Consider the following 16,654-nt stretch of genomic DNA (forward strand, 5'->3'; position numbering starts at 1 on the left):
TATTAGGTACCTAGATATCTGGGAAAATTAAATATTAGGTAAATTGTATGTTAGGTACATAGATATCTGGGAAAATTAAATATTAGGTAAAATAAATATTAGGTACCTAGATATCTGGGAAAATTAAATATTAGGTAAATTAAATAGTAGGTATACAGATACCTGGGAAAATTAAATATTAGGTAAATTAAATATTAGGTACCTAAATATCTGGGAAAATTAAATATTAGGTAAATTAAATATTAGGTACATAGATATCTTGGAAAATTAAATATTAAGTAAATTAAATATTAAGCACGTAGACGTCTAGACAATTTAAATACTAGCTATATCGATATTTCGACAGTGACATAGAATAAATCATGATTATTACCTTACTACAGAGGAAACATTGTTTCACCGTGACTTCCCTCTCGATCTGCAACGGATTTATGGACTGTCGATAACTACGGTGCATAATTAATCCCGATTAAAACAGCGCGTATGAAATATTGCGGCCTTAACGGTCGATTTTTCCAAATTTCCGAAAGGAAGACGGTGCGTCGGTTATTAAGCCACGTCGCGGGAACTAAATAGCCAATTATCTTAGCGGCGCGTGGGCGCGCGAAACGTCCGGGCTCGTTCGTTACAGGGTGAAGGGCCCAGGCACGACACTTTCCAATTTGTTTCGCGAAATTGTGCCTCTGGACCGACGAGACGCGACATTTAAACGACCCCTGGCTCTAACCGGCAGGTATTGCGTCTGCCATACGTACCAGAACACCATGGAACAAGGCGATACCGCTTTTGCTCTCTCATTTCAGCGTTCGCGCGCTATAACGTTGTTAAACCGCTTTGGAACGCTTTCGTCTGCAAAATCTGTTACACTGGTGTCGTGTAATTCTGAATTCTATGGCTGCAGATTAGTATTATACATTAAGAACTCCAAAAAAGTGACACTTAATCAAAGAAGCTCAGTCACAGCTTAAGGGACTCGATTTAATAACAAGAGATGCTAACAGAATGATCAGTAGAACGGATACTTTTATTTTTAGGTATCTTTGTACAATTATATAAAGATTTGATTCTAAATTTCCAAGTTTCACTTAATTTCTACTTGACATCTACACTTGGTGAATAAGCATCCTACATTTTACTCAAATTTGCTTAATAATAAGCACTTAGATAAGCTTCCACTGAATCGTTTTCCGTAATATCTCCTTCATAATCTGACTCACTATGAAACATTCTACGCGGATTAAGTTTCATACCGTATCTTAATCCTTCACGATATAGTCTGCAACGTTCAGATTCTACAATGGTGCTCTAATTAGACTACGTAAGTCTGCGTAATCGCGAATACTGGCGCAAGTTTCGTTTATATATATATACAAATCGAGTAATAAAGCGACTGTAATTGCTGCTGCTGTTGCTGCTGCTGCAGTGTCTACTTAATAAGATGTTTAGTGTAACAATTCTCGAATCCGTGAAACTTGACTGCATTTATAGAGTATATAATACACTGTACGTACTGTTGGGAGATGACTCGGTGTCAATCTTTCTAGTTCTCAGTTTCATAGATATTTAATTTCATACAAACAGCGAATTAATCATCGAAGATATCAGAAATTTGGAAATGAAAACAAAAGAAAGTTACACGAGAAAAATAAGAACTGACTGACAAATCGTATCGGTAAACAGTAAATTAGTCATCGAAGATATCAGAAATTTGTAAATGGAACTAACAGAGAATTACCCGAGAAAAAATGAAAACTGACGAATCAGCCGAATTTCTCGGTCTACCCATCGAGCGATCTCCCAGCAGCACATACCGGTATCCGCGTTGAATCCACAATCTAGATTCGAATATTAATAGATCAACGAATCGCCCGTTTCCAAACGTCGTTCAAGGGAACGAACAATTTCCACGAATCGCCGGAGTTCAAGGATCACACGTGGAGACCTGTCTGACCTCTCCCGCTGGCCCGATCTATCTACATGTTCGCGGGGACGAGACGAGATGTCAAAGTTCGAAAGAGTCGCGGACGGAGTCAATTAGTTGGCGCAGGGGATCCTTGAGTGTGTAACGAGCCAGACTTCGTGAAAGACTCGAGTGTCGCGGAGGTGAAAGGGACTGGGGCGATGAAAGGGCGGCTCGAACAGCGAGAGCACGCGACGAAAATGTTCTTGTTCCTTTCAAATGGAATTCATTATATCTGCTGGTAAACATAGATGTCTGATTTAATGAACTTCGACGCGAGTGGGACCTATAATAAAATTTCTTGCATGGAAACTTTGAATTGGCGACTGGAAATTGGAATCGTCGTTCGTCAGTCGGATTTTTGTTTCCGTTAAGGTTATTTCTCTTGAGGATGAATATAGTGTAATTGTAAAGGTCACGTTAGATTATAATTGTTAGGACCTTCTCGGCGAGTACCCTATAACTATGATTTATTTTGTTGATTTGTATGACTAAATTTTCAATATCACCTAACTTCCTTTCAAGTTATACTTAGAACCATATGAATGTATTATTATAATCATAGTGTATTACACTTTATATCTTATAACATCAAAATTTAAATTAAGGCTCTCACATTTCACTTCCTTTTCAATTCCTTAGAATCATACGAATGTATTACAATAATTTTTTTATACCTTATAACATACAAATTTAGAGACCATTAGACTCTGAAATCCTTCACATAATTCAAGTATCCGAATTCGGAAGGAAGCTTTTTATGGAGTCCATCGAGACTTAACACTAAACCTACCAAATGGGTCAAAATGACCCATTCCTGATTTTTCCTTTTTGCAATTATTAAAAGGATAACATATATTTCCTTAAGAAATTATTCGGGAAATTGATTTAGCAATGCGCAAACTGAATTGTAAATTGATTAAAGTCTCGACAGATGCACTCTTGAAGTTGCTGTTTATAATTTTGAAAAGTCAATTTAACCAGTTAACACGTTGACGTGAATGACGTCTATAGACGTCCATTGTGCTTGTGAATGCAAACGACGTCTATAGCAGTCCTATATTTTTAATATTATAAAACAATTGAAAAAATGTATGTCACTGTTGAATTTATTACCCTCTAAATACTTTAGCCTTCTTTTAATAATTGTTGAAGTAAAACAGAAACTTGTTAGACATGTAAAATTTGTCCTGAAAAACCAGCTTTATGTCCAGAATGCTTTGAGCCTCATCATTTGCTTTATGCTACAAATGTTTCTTAAAATTAAATTGTATATCTCTAAATGAATTTTCGAATTTTTCATATGGTATCAGAAACTTTTGTTCTTGTATCTTTCAATTTCGTGTTACATTAAAAAGGAATACAAATGAAAATCATGTGCAAAATAAAGTTTATAAAAATATACCTCTTTTATTCTATAATAAATTATTTTCAAAAAATATCGTTAGATACCAAAACTTATTATAGATACCAAAATTTATTGAAAAATACAATAATTTTAATCTGTAAGTACGAAATCTTGATCGAACTCCCCAAGAACCAACTAATTGACAAAAAAGAGTGTGTTTTTGGAAGCACTCACCGATTTCAAAATGAGCAATGTGTTAACTGTTTGACGAGTATACACGTCATTGTAAAGCTTGACACGATACTAATTCTTTCATGAATTCTTTATTGTTTCACATAAACATGTAATTCATCGTTTCGCTTCGATCTTTCGTCAAAATACACTCCACGTGCATTCGTCCTGCGTTCGACGAGTACACGCTCCATTTTTCCATTTTATTACGCGTAGAAAGAGGTTTTTCCAGCCAAATTCCACAGTTAACTGGCTAACTGCTCGGCAGGTTTAGCGTTAATATGCAAATGAATGTGAAGCTGGAAACGCGCGTGGTTCAACACGTGGAAAATCGAGAAGAGGATGAAGAGAGCATCTACCTCTCATCTCTCCTTACTCCATGTTCCATATTGTAGTCGCGTGATTCCAAGTTTACGACGCGGCGTAACACGGTCAACATATGAGCTGGGAGGGATTAGGCCGCCGTTGTGGATCGTCGGTGCACGCCAAGAAAGGGAGAAGGGTGGCGGTGAATAAACGGGAAACTGGAGTTTGTCGCGCGGAAGGTGGACCTCGCAGAGCGTGCACGATGTGAATACCATAATCCATTGTGTACGAAAATTGTGACCGATGCCCGACGATTCAGCGCATTCAGCGCTCCCTCGGATACCGATGGAAGAATATCGAGCATTACGCCGAACAACAGCGGCATTAAAATGAACTGTGCGATGCACGTAAAGGTCTTTTCATACACGAAACTAAAGTTTCTTTCTTCCTTCGGAAAACATTTTTCACGCTGAACCTACCGGCAGTTGGATTGATTTCTTGAAGTTTTTTCTGTGGAAACTTGAAGAGTGCGTTTATCGAAACTTTGACACGTTCAGTACCACGTGACCACGTGTGGTGCACGTTGATTTTTGTAACAAAATATTTTTAAGGGGCACATGGTCAAGAATATATAAAATATATAAAATTAAAAGAAAAACTTGAATATAACTTAATATCTTATTTAAAAAATCAATGCAGTTCACAAGCTAAATATGACCGAAATTTCCGTGGCACGGAACGTGTTAAGCGATTAATTCAGTTTTTATCTGAATCGATTTATTGAATAATTTACTTAGAAATATCTGTTATCTTTTTAATAATTCCGGAAAGAAGAAATTGTCGAGGTAATTTGTTTTCTCTCAAAAATGGATTCACGAAAAATTTCAGGAATGTCTAACAGGTTTAGAAAATATTATTTTTATTATACTTTTACGAATGTTCTGGGAAAACATTTGTCACACTAAACCTACTGGCTAAATTGGTTTCTTGAAGTTTTCCTGTGGAAACTTGAAGAGTGCGTTTATCGAAACTTTAAGCGATTAATTCAGTTTTTGTCTGAATCGATTTATTGAATAATTTCTTAGAAATATCTGTTATCTTTTTAATAATTTGTGTTAAGACAATTTGTTTTCTCTCAAAAATGGATTCGCGAAAAATTTCAAGAATTTGTCAAAAATCCAGAATGTCCAACGGGTTTAGAAAATATTATTTTTATTATACTTTCACGAATGTTCCGGGAACGTTTAAAACTTGCGAGAAGGTTTTATAAAGGTTGATTTTCTTGTACGATAAAGTAGATATGCTTCGAATAGTTATTTGGGAAAGTTAAGCTGGAAGTATTCCTTTTTTCTTGTCAGATAAGGGCAGAAGTAAATCGTATTCGACATCGGAAATATTCTTTGCTCACCGAGGGAACTTAATATTCGGAGTTTCATAAAGATTGGAAGTTTTAACTTCGGAAACACTTTTAACTTAGGATAGGTTTTATGAGAGTGAACCCTCTTTCGGTGGTCTTCGGAAACTCGTAGCTTCGGCAGAGATTGGATGAACACGGGGGATCGTGTTGACAAGTTAATTACTTCTACGTTGGTGTATGATTATTACCCAGTCAATTATAAAACTGTGATATTTAACCCCTTGGCTTACAATATCGTGTGAGACACGTGATGAAGGTTTCAAATAGAATTTAGCAAAAATAAATATTACTCGAGTCTTGTGAAGCAAATGAAATATCATGTTTCCGTTATCAATTACTATACTTTAGCAAAAATTTTTCTCTTTCTCCAATGCATCAACGGCGTTCAACGTGCTCACCCTTTGCACACCGAAATCTTATTGCACCCTTGTCTCGATAACTGTGTTCTTACGATATTTTATTTGAAATGCGTTTGAAAAAATAGTTAGTTTGTAGAGAGCAGTGTAAACGACTCTTCTTACCAATACTATTGAAAATAGAATAATAATATAATCTTTTTGAAAAATATCTCAACAGAGAGGCGCACCTGCGAATAAAATTGAGTCACGCTCGACATAGGAGCGCAAAAGGTTAAACATCAGATAACACTTGAAAATAGTTTCAACAATTGACAAACGTCCAGTGATGTAAGCAAAGTTTTAAATACTACTATACATTTTTATAAATCTTCCCATCGTTGTAAATGATATGTAACTAATTCTTTTCTGTCAAATCGACTTGTATCATTTATTGATACCAGGTTTCTAAAAAACTAATTGTCTTATTCGTACACAAATCCATAAATACTGAACCTATTATCCAAGTCATTTACACTGATTTATCTTTCCAACTTTCCGGCTCGTACACTTGAACCCGAACACTCATCCATCAAGGATCATCGTGCCGCCGTTTATATTACAGAAATCGCGTGAGCTCGGATGACTTTTTGCTCCCATCCAATTCTCGTCAATGCGTGGTCCTCAATTTATCGACTCCCATCAAACATTTCATTCGTGGCCTGACCTCTAAAACTGTCTGGATTTCACTGTCGGCCCGTGGTCGCGCGTCGCACAGACGTTTATTTTTCGAAATTTCACTCTGGGGTCCAGTCTTTTTTTTTTTTATGATAACATTGACAACAAATTTAGGAACAACGGACACTGGAATTTACACTGAAGCTGGAAAATAGTAAAATACTTAACGATTAACATAATTAACTTAACTGAACTCCCAATGACTAATAATATATTTCTCTAAACGAATTTCAATTTTCAAAACGGAAGTAATCATTTTTATTATACTATAAGTATAATAAATTATACTATAAATATAATAAATATAATACTATATAATACTATATAATAAATTATACTATAAGTATAATAAATATAATACTATATAATACTATATAATAAATTATACTTATAGTATAATATATTAATATTGTATTAATTATATTATTATACTTATTATATTATTACTATACTAATTCGATGCTTCATATAGTATTACAACTCAAAAATAATGCATCATATTGAAAATCCAAAATAATAATTATCACAATATTTTATAGTACGTATAATAATCATCCTAGACTTCCAGTGTGATGGATGATCTGTGAATTATAACACCCTGTAGAAAGCATGGAACTATAAAGTTCCGTTGAAGGTTCCGAGCGTTTGTTTACGGTTCGCGAGTGAAACCGATCATTAAGCGATTCCGAGGTTTTATTCATCGAGTACGGGGAGCTAAACGGGCAAGAATTTATGGCTAGAAAAGTCACGCGCGCTAAAGTGGAAGAGATTTCCCGACCGGCTCGAACTTTCCAGTTACAAGCCCTCATCTCGATCGATCTACTCAATCTCCCCTGTTTGCGGTTCACGCGGGAAATGGTAATTCACGGTTAGGGTAACGTCACGCAACCGGACGGAAAAGATTTTTGCGGACGCCGCCGCTGGAAGCCTCGAATTACTACTTTCACGCCGAGATTGCACTTTCCTTCATCCCTGAACACGTCGAACGGTCGTCATCGACTTATCGACAGGCGTAAATCTTCCTTCCGCTCCCCCGAACATGCTTTTCAGTTTTATTCGCCTGCTTTTAGGACTGTTGGCGCGAGAATTCTGAATCCCGTGCAATTATATTTGCATAGAATCCTTCTTAACGCTAGAACTACCGTCAAACTGACTGGTTTCGATTGTATTGTTTCGCAATTAATGAATAGAACCGCAGTAATGAACTTTTTAAATTTTTTGATTACTTATTGCATATCCAAAAGTTTTCTTGGGCTTCTGAAATTTGGACCCTGCAAACGAAAACATTTTAATCATTCCTTCTGATAAGTGACTGAGATCATCGTGGTATGATTAGGGTTAAACGCAACGAATATTCGAAACGATCTTGGAAATAATTGAATGCTATAAAGAATGTCCAAAGAAACCGAAGTTAATTGTTACAATTTTTATAGGTATGACGCACTAACCATATTAAATGCTAGGTAGTTCTAGTGTCAAAATAAACCTTTCCGCAAGGAAGATTCATTGCAGCGATTTTTCTACGGCCGCCTGATTTATGAGCGGCCTATACTACTTGTAAAATAAAATTTGTGTTACCTGATTTATTATACTGCAGCGAGTACAGATTGCCTGCTATTATGTTTACTATGAACAGTGATGGGGAAGATTGATTACTGTGATTTCTCTGCGGTTGTCTGAGTTATGATAAACTTGTACTACTTGCTAGATTACTATTTCACTGCAGTCCAACGTCGTCGGTCGAAAATTTATTCATTATGATTTTATTCATCGAAGAAGTCGCGCGTCTGATCCAATATTAAAGGATTCTACGCCTCGCTCCACTTATCCGACGAAGTGTCGTCGTACTTCACTTCCTCGGCCCTCGTTCTACTTGCAGTCCTGTCCTGTTCTACTTGTTTGTCCGGCCACTCGTCCCAATCCACTTGTCTCGACTGACACAGATCTTATTCCCCTTGTGTAACCGGACACTTCATCTTCCACTTCTGCAGCTAAGTTGCGATCTTCTTGTATTCTTTCTTGCAGTTGCCTGGCTATATACAATCATATACCACTGTTCCTCGGCGTTCGTCGCGTTCCACTTGCCTGATCAATCATCGATTCTTCTACTGGCACTACATAACTAAATTCTAACGTAGTCAAATGTATTTAATCGATAATATAAACCCATCTAATTTAGTCTGTTTAGCAACTAATTATTTTGTCATTAAGATTTGAGGAACGTTCGCTCAGTGAACAAAATATTGTACAAGAAATAATTCCAATTACATGAACCCTCTTCTACGTTTATCTTGGATAAATTTCAATACAATTCCAGCAAGTTCTCACTTAGATGCGGACGGAAGACAAATCCCAAAGTAGAATATCGACTTCCTCTTCCGTCTCCCAATACTCCACTCCGACATCACGAGTTGTCGCAGTTGACAGACATAATCCGCACCACTACAACGTCATCTCGTCTGAAATAACGAACCGGTATCATATCTGCATTAGCCTGACAGGGTACATAGCAATCTCGACTCTTCTACGTGAAGCTTCCGTATCCTCTCACCCTGTTCGCTGTTTTCAGCCTCTTGCACTCGAAAGACTTTCTCTAGATATATCGAACGTCTACAGAGATACAGACAACATGTACAATTAACTTTAAGTGAAATCACATATGAATTAAGGAACAAACTCGATAATGAACGTCAAACTATTCGTTCAGGTAACCTTCCTATGAAACCCTTTCCCTGATTTATTTACAGCATTTTATATACAAAAAAATTATATGACCGTATTACGTAAAACAATCGAAAGAATTCCAAAACAGCATAAATCCTGTTAACATCATCTAAGTTATTGATGATTGACTGAAGATTGATTGACTTACTCAGACCTATATAATAATATTAAAAATATACCAATAATGAAGATGCACGTGTACCCAATGCTGTCAGCAAGACTCAATGAAATAGATAAGAAATTGTAAGAAAATATGCAGCGTGAGTGTATGTGTGTGTGTTTGTGTATTCGAGAAGGGAGACTGCTCTGCGATGCCGCGTTGTTTTTGAACGAACGACGAAAAAAGAAAGGAAGATGCAAAGGCAGCTGATTATTGACCAAATGAGTCCTCATAAAATAAATAAACAAGGATGAAAGTAAACATTGCTTTCCTCGAGACGTTAATAGATTCGTCGGTACTGTCTTAGAATTCATAACTTCAACTGCAAGCGATTAAATCCACGCGAAACGATCGCGTTAATTTGTTTTTTCGCTCGAGGGGCAGCTTCCGGCAGCATTGCGCCAGATTCCCCCTCGAAGTCGCATCTGTTCCGTTCCAAGGAAACGAATTCGTCAACGAGCGAGCTGCACGGAGAATTCCCGCGGAACCGTTGGCCATTATGGTCATTGTTGAAGCGCAGGAGAATCTATCTTCGCGTCCCGTGAAATATCGTCGGCTGACTGTCACCGGGAATACTTTTATCGCTTCCCAGAGCTCCTTCCGGGTGCCGTCGTCAAGCCAGCCGCATACGTTGCAGCCTCGCGGCCGAGAGAGACGCGAGGGAACTTCCGCGGGACAGCTGATGCCAGATTAACGCACGCCCCGATAACGCTTGTCCCGGTCCCATTTATTTCCCGGGCTCAGCTCGCTGGTTCAGCCCTTTTCGCCTCGTCTCCTCCGAAATCTTCCCTTTCTTCTCGCCTGTTTATCGAGCTTCTCCTCGGTATCCAATGGAATCGTTTTCGAATCATTATTCACGCGCCGGAGTCCCTTGTTCGACGATTAATGACACGCTGCGGCGTGTAACGGGCGTGCCAGGGAGGGACAGGAGATTTTCCGGGGAGAAGTGAATTCGGAAATGGAAATTGGGGGTTTAACGTTTCGGCGTTGTGTGGAAGGAATTTGAAGGATTTTCTTGGGACTCGTGGTCTTGTTTCTGATCTCCTCATTTTGCGATTATTGGAAGGATAACAGATGTTTCTCTGAGAAGTTATTAATACTGGGACTAACAGATTGGTCAAAATGATCCGTTTCTTGGTTTCTTCTTTCGTGATTACTGAAACGACACGAATGAGTCTTTGAGAGATGACTAAAGAAGCTGATTAAGTACCTAAGCTGGAATTTAAAGCCATTCGAATCTTAGTACATCCACGCTTGCAGTTTTTAGAAAGAAATTGTCAAGGGTCAGTTTAAGTGCTCGGTAGTTCCAGTGTTGAAGAAATTAATTTAGCAATATGCGAATTATAAATTAGTCTTGATAGATGCAGTTTTGGAATTTCTATAGAATTTCAGAAAGTCGATTCAACTGATCGACAGGTTCAATCGAATTTTTTGGAAGCTGTTAAATTTTGTATTGTATCCTTCTTATGTTATTATGCTTCTTACATTTGATTTATTATATTTATTTTATATCACATTGTGCAATGCTACGTATAGTTTAATCATTTTTGAGACATTTTAACCCTTAAAATGCTGAGTGGGGTCCTATAGGAAGCCCAGAAAGTATTTATTTTATTTTACGTATTTTCTGTTTTTGCATCGTCAAGTATTGTGGACGATTTGTCTATTCAAAAAGCATTACCGTTATGTTGTCTTTAGCTACAAACGTACTGGGGTCTTCGGGAGACATTTTAAGAAACGTCTTGTAAACTTGATTCCGCTACGGCGATAGAATGAAGGGAAAACTATTTGAGTTCGATGCCCACCGACGGACGCGTTATCTTAACAAATCCCGGTGATCCCGGATTACCTGCAATCTCGTGTAATATCGATCACCTTTTACGACACGCGCGATACGTGTTGTCGCGATACGAGACCGCTAATCGTAAGTAGTTACGGTCAACGCGCGGGGCTTTCGATAAGCAAACTGCGAGGCCAGGAGACATCTAATAGACAAACAGGCCGTGGGTTAACCGAAATTGCGTCGGACCGGAGCATGTTTACGAGGCGGGCTCCCCGGTCCGATAGTTTTGGGCTGTCGAAGATCCCTTGGACAATACATATCGAAGGGACAAAGGATGATCTTGTCGACGGGCATCGAGAGGAAAGTTTCCAAGAAGGTCGACGGAAACAAAGGGCAGACTTCTGGCTCGGTACTCGGCATTTTCCGGCAGCTGCATATTGAAACACGAAAGGGGAAGAACTTATTTTTGCCCTTTTCCAGCGAGACGTGTTGCAAATTCGAAATTCGCCGGTGCAGAGAATTTTGTTAGAAAAATACGTTGCCGTTGAAAGAGAAGTAGAAGAAATTGAGGAAATTAAGAGGATTTGATAGAAATTAATAGACAGTGATAGGAATTGTTAAAGATTGAGAGACTGGTAGGGATTGTTAAAAATTGTTGGAAATGGTTAACGATGGTTAAAAATTCAGAGTATTTCAGAAAAATTAGTTTATTCCCAGTCATCGTTAGTCAATTAAAGAACTGTACAATTCGTCACCTATAAACTGATCTATCGATACCTTCGGCAAAATGTTACGTTCCATAAATAATTTGGACAGTCAAGAGTCGAGCGAAAGTTTCGTTTTAAATGTTGCTCTTCTTAAGCACTTGAGTGGCTCGAAATGTACTTCGAAAGTTGTTTTATGATTAGTTAAATGGAACACGTTCTCCGGGCCGTTTCTTTTAATTTCGTTAGAAGCATTTGAATGGACCGAATTCCTGGCCCCTATCACCAGACGTTTTACGACCGATGGAGAAAGTTGGAACGCCCCACGGTTAACTGCGACGAGTATTAAGTGAACGGGATCCTGATCGGAATGTTGATCCTGTCGCCGATCGATATGCCTGTTTTTGTCTCCGAATGTTCCCGTGACTCGACTCGGAATTCGGAGAAAAGTTTCCTGCGGCCGCGATGAAGACGCACCGCGTTCGAGTTTATATGTTAATTTATGGAAAGACCGCGGAGTGGAAGCGGCGAAAGCCTCGCCGGCGAGTCGAGTACTTAATGACGAACGGAAATCGTAATCCATGGAAGATTCGTTTTAATTCCAGGACTGCGAACCTTTAAGTAGTTTAAGTAAACGACATCGACGAGAGGATTTGGTTCCTTGATTCTATGGAAGCCTACTAAATATTGGCTACTTCGACCCCTTGTACTCTATAGGCTACGATACTGCATCAGTTATAATGTTGAATATTTTAACCCTTTGCACTCGATAGGTGACTATCAATCACCACTTGATTCGATACAACGAAACTATCAAGTTGAATATTCAATATTTCAAATGGAACTTTTCACTGCTACGTGAAATATTGAAACGAAACTCTTTCGTTGCTTAATTCATCTATGAATTATCGTTAAATTAGTTTCAAACTATCGTCTATATTTCGTCGGAAAATGTTGAATGTTTCCATTGAAAAACTTTCGAGTACGAAGGGTTAATGAATCTCAAACAGACTACCTTAAGGTTATTCTCCGGAAATCCAAATGTTGGACTGAGAAGTAAAATAAAAGATCCAAGAAACGTTATAACATTGTTAATTCTCGCCAGAGGTACTATAAAGATTGACTGTAGTTGCCGATAACGAGATCATCTGGAGTGCCAAAGGTTAATAATTAACGTATCACGTTATTTCCAATTTGTAATTTTATTTCCCAGACTTCTATGGGAATTCAGAACTTTCCAGATTTCTTAGTAACCGCGATAAATTTAGAATTGCTATGTTCTATTAAGGACCGAATTATTCTAATAGGATCTACTCAGAATTAAAATGAAGCGCCGAGTCGTTAACATTATATGATAGAAATCTGTACTGCACGAATGCAGAAATCGCACGAACATCTCACGAGGCCGCTGATCTCGAAGAAGCAATCTACCCCTCAACAGATTCGCCAGAAACAAATCGTTGAAACCCCTCCACCGATTCCCCATCGCGAAGAAGCGCAACGTAACGATCAACGATCACGTCTCTTAATTCCGATGATCGGGCGGATCCTCGCAGTCGCCGGGAGCGATATCGTGGCGAGCCATCCGGACACCACACCCTCTGCGTCCCTCCCCGAACGCGGAGCCGTGGCCCGTGCAAAGGTCGCGGGCGGGGTGAAAGAAACGGTCGGGACGAGTTCACGGGGCGTTTATTAGCCCATTAGACCGGCGGCGTTCGAGCTTTCACCGGCCACTTAGCGCGATAACCGAAATTAGCCGGCACACGCAGATGTGTTTACATGCGGACGCGGCGCGTTCCGCCGTGAACGGGGGAGGGGAACGAAATCGCGCGACGAACGTGGGGGGATGACGTTGGGGAGGATACTGAGACGGAGGAGGAGATGGAGGAGGATACTGAAAAAGAGAATCTGCCCGTGGAAGAGAGAAGGAAGAAATGAGAGGAGTGAAAGGAAGAGGAAAAAGAAGGAACAAAAGTGGAAGAGATAAAAAGAGAAAGTAAGTCTTGAGAAGGGACGACGAAGGGGCAGAGGGGTGAAGGGAGGAAGTGAAACTTGAATTAAAAAAGAGAGCAGCAAGGGAAAAAAGGGAGGAAGGGAGATGAAAAGGAAAAGCAGATATAAGCCGAGGAAGCTGGCAAGACGAAGAAAGACGCGAACCGAGGAGGATAGCGAAAAGAAAAAACCGAAACAGGCAACAAAGTGAGACATAGATAAGCAGAGGAAGAAAAGTGAGACAGGAACAAAAATGGAGGTACCCAACGTAAGGACAAAAGGAGAACATCATATACAAAGTTAGTAGCTACAGAAAAGGACGAAAGGAATAATTAAAAAAGGAGATAGCTGTGTAAAGAAACGAAAAATAGAAGAGAAGGGATACGATTAGAGAGAGAGAGAGAGGAATCCACGTTCGAAGGCGTAGAGCAGAAACACAAACGACGCGAGAGAGACGCGAGCAGGGTTGAAACGTGCCGGGTAGGGATGGAGGTTGGAAATCGTGTGCGTGGTACACAGAGAGGGCAGGAACACAAAGATAGGGGTGGTAGCAAAGAGGAGAGGCAGCGCGCGCGAGGGACGAAGCGAATAACGTGGCGGAGGGCGACGCGGGGTGGTGTGTGCGAGGGTGGCTGGTTCGGTGGAGGCGGTGGTGAGTCGGGACGCCGTGGTGGGACGGGGTAGGAGGAATAAATAGGGACCGACGCAGTCCTGTCGGGAGCGTCACAGCGGGCGGACGCTCACCACCGACGCTTCTCTCGCTCGCCTCGCCTCGCCTCGCTCATTTTTTCTCTCTGTCTCTCTTCCTCTTCATCCCTTCCTGCCTCCAGCAGCTCCTGTCACTCTGAGCCAGCGTATATATACATATATATATGTATATATATATACATAGATACATAGATCACATACACAGACACACACATAGACACGCGACTCTCTCGCACTCCCGTCATCTCGATCCAGCAACAGTCGACTCGCGAGACGGACCGTCAGCAGCCTCACCCTGTCGGCTGCTCGAATACGTGGCCTGCCCGAGCCGCATCCTTCGCTGCTCTGATCCTCCCTCCACTCTCCCCGTGTCTTTATCTTCATCTTGATTTTCTCTTCCCGATTCGAGTGATCCGGATCCATTAAGAGGTTTCGTCGATTGTCATCCCAGATCCCCCCCGAGGTTCGATCCGCTCTTCGCAGGCGTTTGTTTATCGTCGAGTGCCGCCACTGTCATCCCCCACCCCCGCCGCCGCCCTCCCCCGCCGCGAACCCCTCCCACCGGGCCGGTTCGTCGGTTCCTCGGTGTCCGAGGCGGCAGTCAGTGTTCCTCTGTCTCACGTGTTACGCGGTGCGAAGCGAAGGATGCGCGGTCAAAGCCGCTTCCGGTGGCCCCGTGACTACCGTCGACGGTTGCCAGTGAACTCGTTGTGACCGTGCGGCCAGTGAGCGATCGATCGGCCGATCTATCCGTCGGCCAAGTCGATGAGACCGGGTCCCAAGCGGTCGCGAGGTGATCGCCGATGTCGCGCGGACGGGCCCAGCGACCTGCTGCCGCTCACCTGGACTACCTGCGTGTACGCTGCACCCTTCCGGATCGCCCGACACCTTCGATCAACGGGATCCAGGGATCCGCCGTTGCGCCGTCGACGAGGGAGGCTCGTGTCACGGCTGACTGTCGACGATCGCTGCCTTCGCGCGCGAGGTAGACGCTTGGATCGCTGGCGATCCGATCGAGCGCCGATTACTCGGCTCGGTACGATCTGACGCGACTCGTTGCTGGGGATTCCGATCGATAGCGGCATTGGATTTAATGGCTGCCGGTGGACTGAGTGGCTCGGGGGAAAGTTTCCTTCGCGTCCTCCTCTCGGCTCCTTTGTTTTCTGGGAACAGTGGTCGAGTTACAGTGAGATTACGCTTGACCCGATGATGCCATATTGTGAAGGGCTGGCTGGGCTCGCGATGCTGATTGATGGTCTGGCCACGGCGTGGCTTCGACGCGACCACGCTCGCTGAACGATAAACTCGGCGATGCTCCTTGCTTTTCGGATCTCTCTCGCGGAGCTGACGCGTAAATTGGGAATTGTGATGTCTGGTGATTCTGCAGTATGTTTCCTTTACGGGGCTCTTTCAGGGGTTCATGACGCTGCCGCGTGGTGAAGGTTTCTAGTGCTGCGTAACGGTGATCGCTTCTTTTCCGATCGTACTCCGCTGGTGTCGTCGCGAGTAGTAGATACCGTGGGAGGGGACATTATCGGCGAGATACGATTCAGAAGGGTGAGTTAGGATTGTCGTTCGGTAAAGGGTTTATTTGCTCTGGGACAGTATTGGCAATCATTGTGAACGGGCTTTGTTTCGGGGAAAATCTGTTGTAAATGATGCGTTCTGTATACGCGGCGTATTCTTTGCGAGCTACGTGGGTAGAATATCTAGAATTTTCGTTCACTGGTGGCATATGATCTTCTGAAAAGGGTGAATAAATTTGCCGAGCAACGGTATCGAGATACTTTCGATATTTCTCGTGGAAGATCAGACGATTGGAATAATAGAAAGTATATTCCTTGATTATCTTGTTTAGAGCTCCATCGCGAACACTACGCGTTTCAAAGGGAATATTCACTGTATCTTAACCAGAGTATGTTTAAGCTCTCCGTTTCCACGGTTATTACCACGAAAATTGCACAAACATCGCGCATTATTCTAATCTGATAGAAAATTCCAACGTTAATTAAAATCAGGATTATACAGCGCCGTCCAGCTAATGTAAATGCGGCGTTCGCGATTAAGCGGTTGAAGATAGAAGAATTCCGTGTAGTTCGCATATTATTGCACAGACGAACGTCTCATCGCAGCTTAGATAAGTTCGAAATGCTCCATAACGAAGACTTCGATTCCGAGTTAACTCCCCATACGATTCCTTTAATAACTGCTAAGGTAACTTCGTCGTTAATAACTTACTCGAAAGCAA

General features: G+C 41.2%; 1 protein-coding gene across 5 annotated transcripts in view; it reads left to right on the plus strand.

Moving 5' to 3' along the window:
• The window catches only part of SK (small conductance calcium-activated potassium channel), a 297,154-nt gene that overhangs the window by 143,336 nt on the left and 137,164 nt on the right, over positions 1 to 16,654 (plus strand). Inside the window, exon 1 of one of the 5 annotated variants that reach the window (XM_031994116.2) lies at positions 14,399 to 15,391. The exons of 3 other annotated variants lie outside the window; for them this stretch is intronic. The gene's annotated coding sequence lies outside the window, so the exon portion shown is untranslated. Of the gene's footprint in view, positions 1 to 14,398; positions 15,392 to 15,422; positions 15,443 to 16,654 lie in introns of those variants that run through there. One more of the 5 variants, XM_076367258.1, reaches the window with a different exon arrangement.

The sequence above is a fragment of the Nomia melanderi genome, chromosome 4 (assembly GCF_051020985.1).
Source record: "Nomia melanderi isolate GNS246 chromosome 4, iyNomMela1, whole genome shotgun sequence".
NCBI classification, from domain to species: domain Eukaryota; kingdom Metazoa; phylum Arthropoda; class Insecta; order Hymenoptera; family Halictidae; genus Nomia; species Nomia melanderi.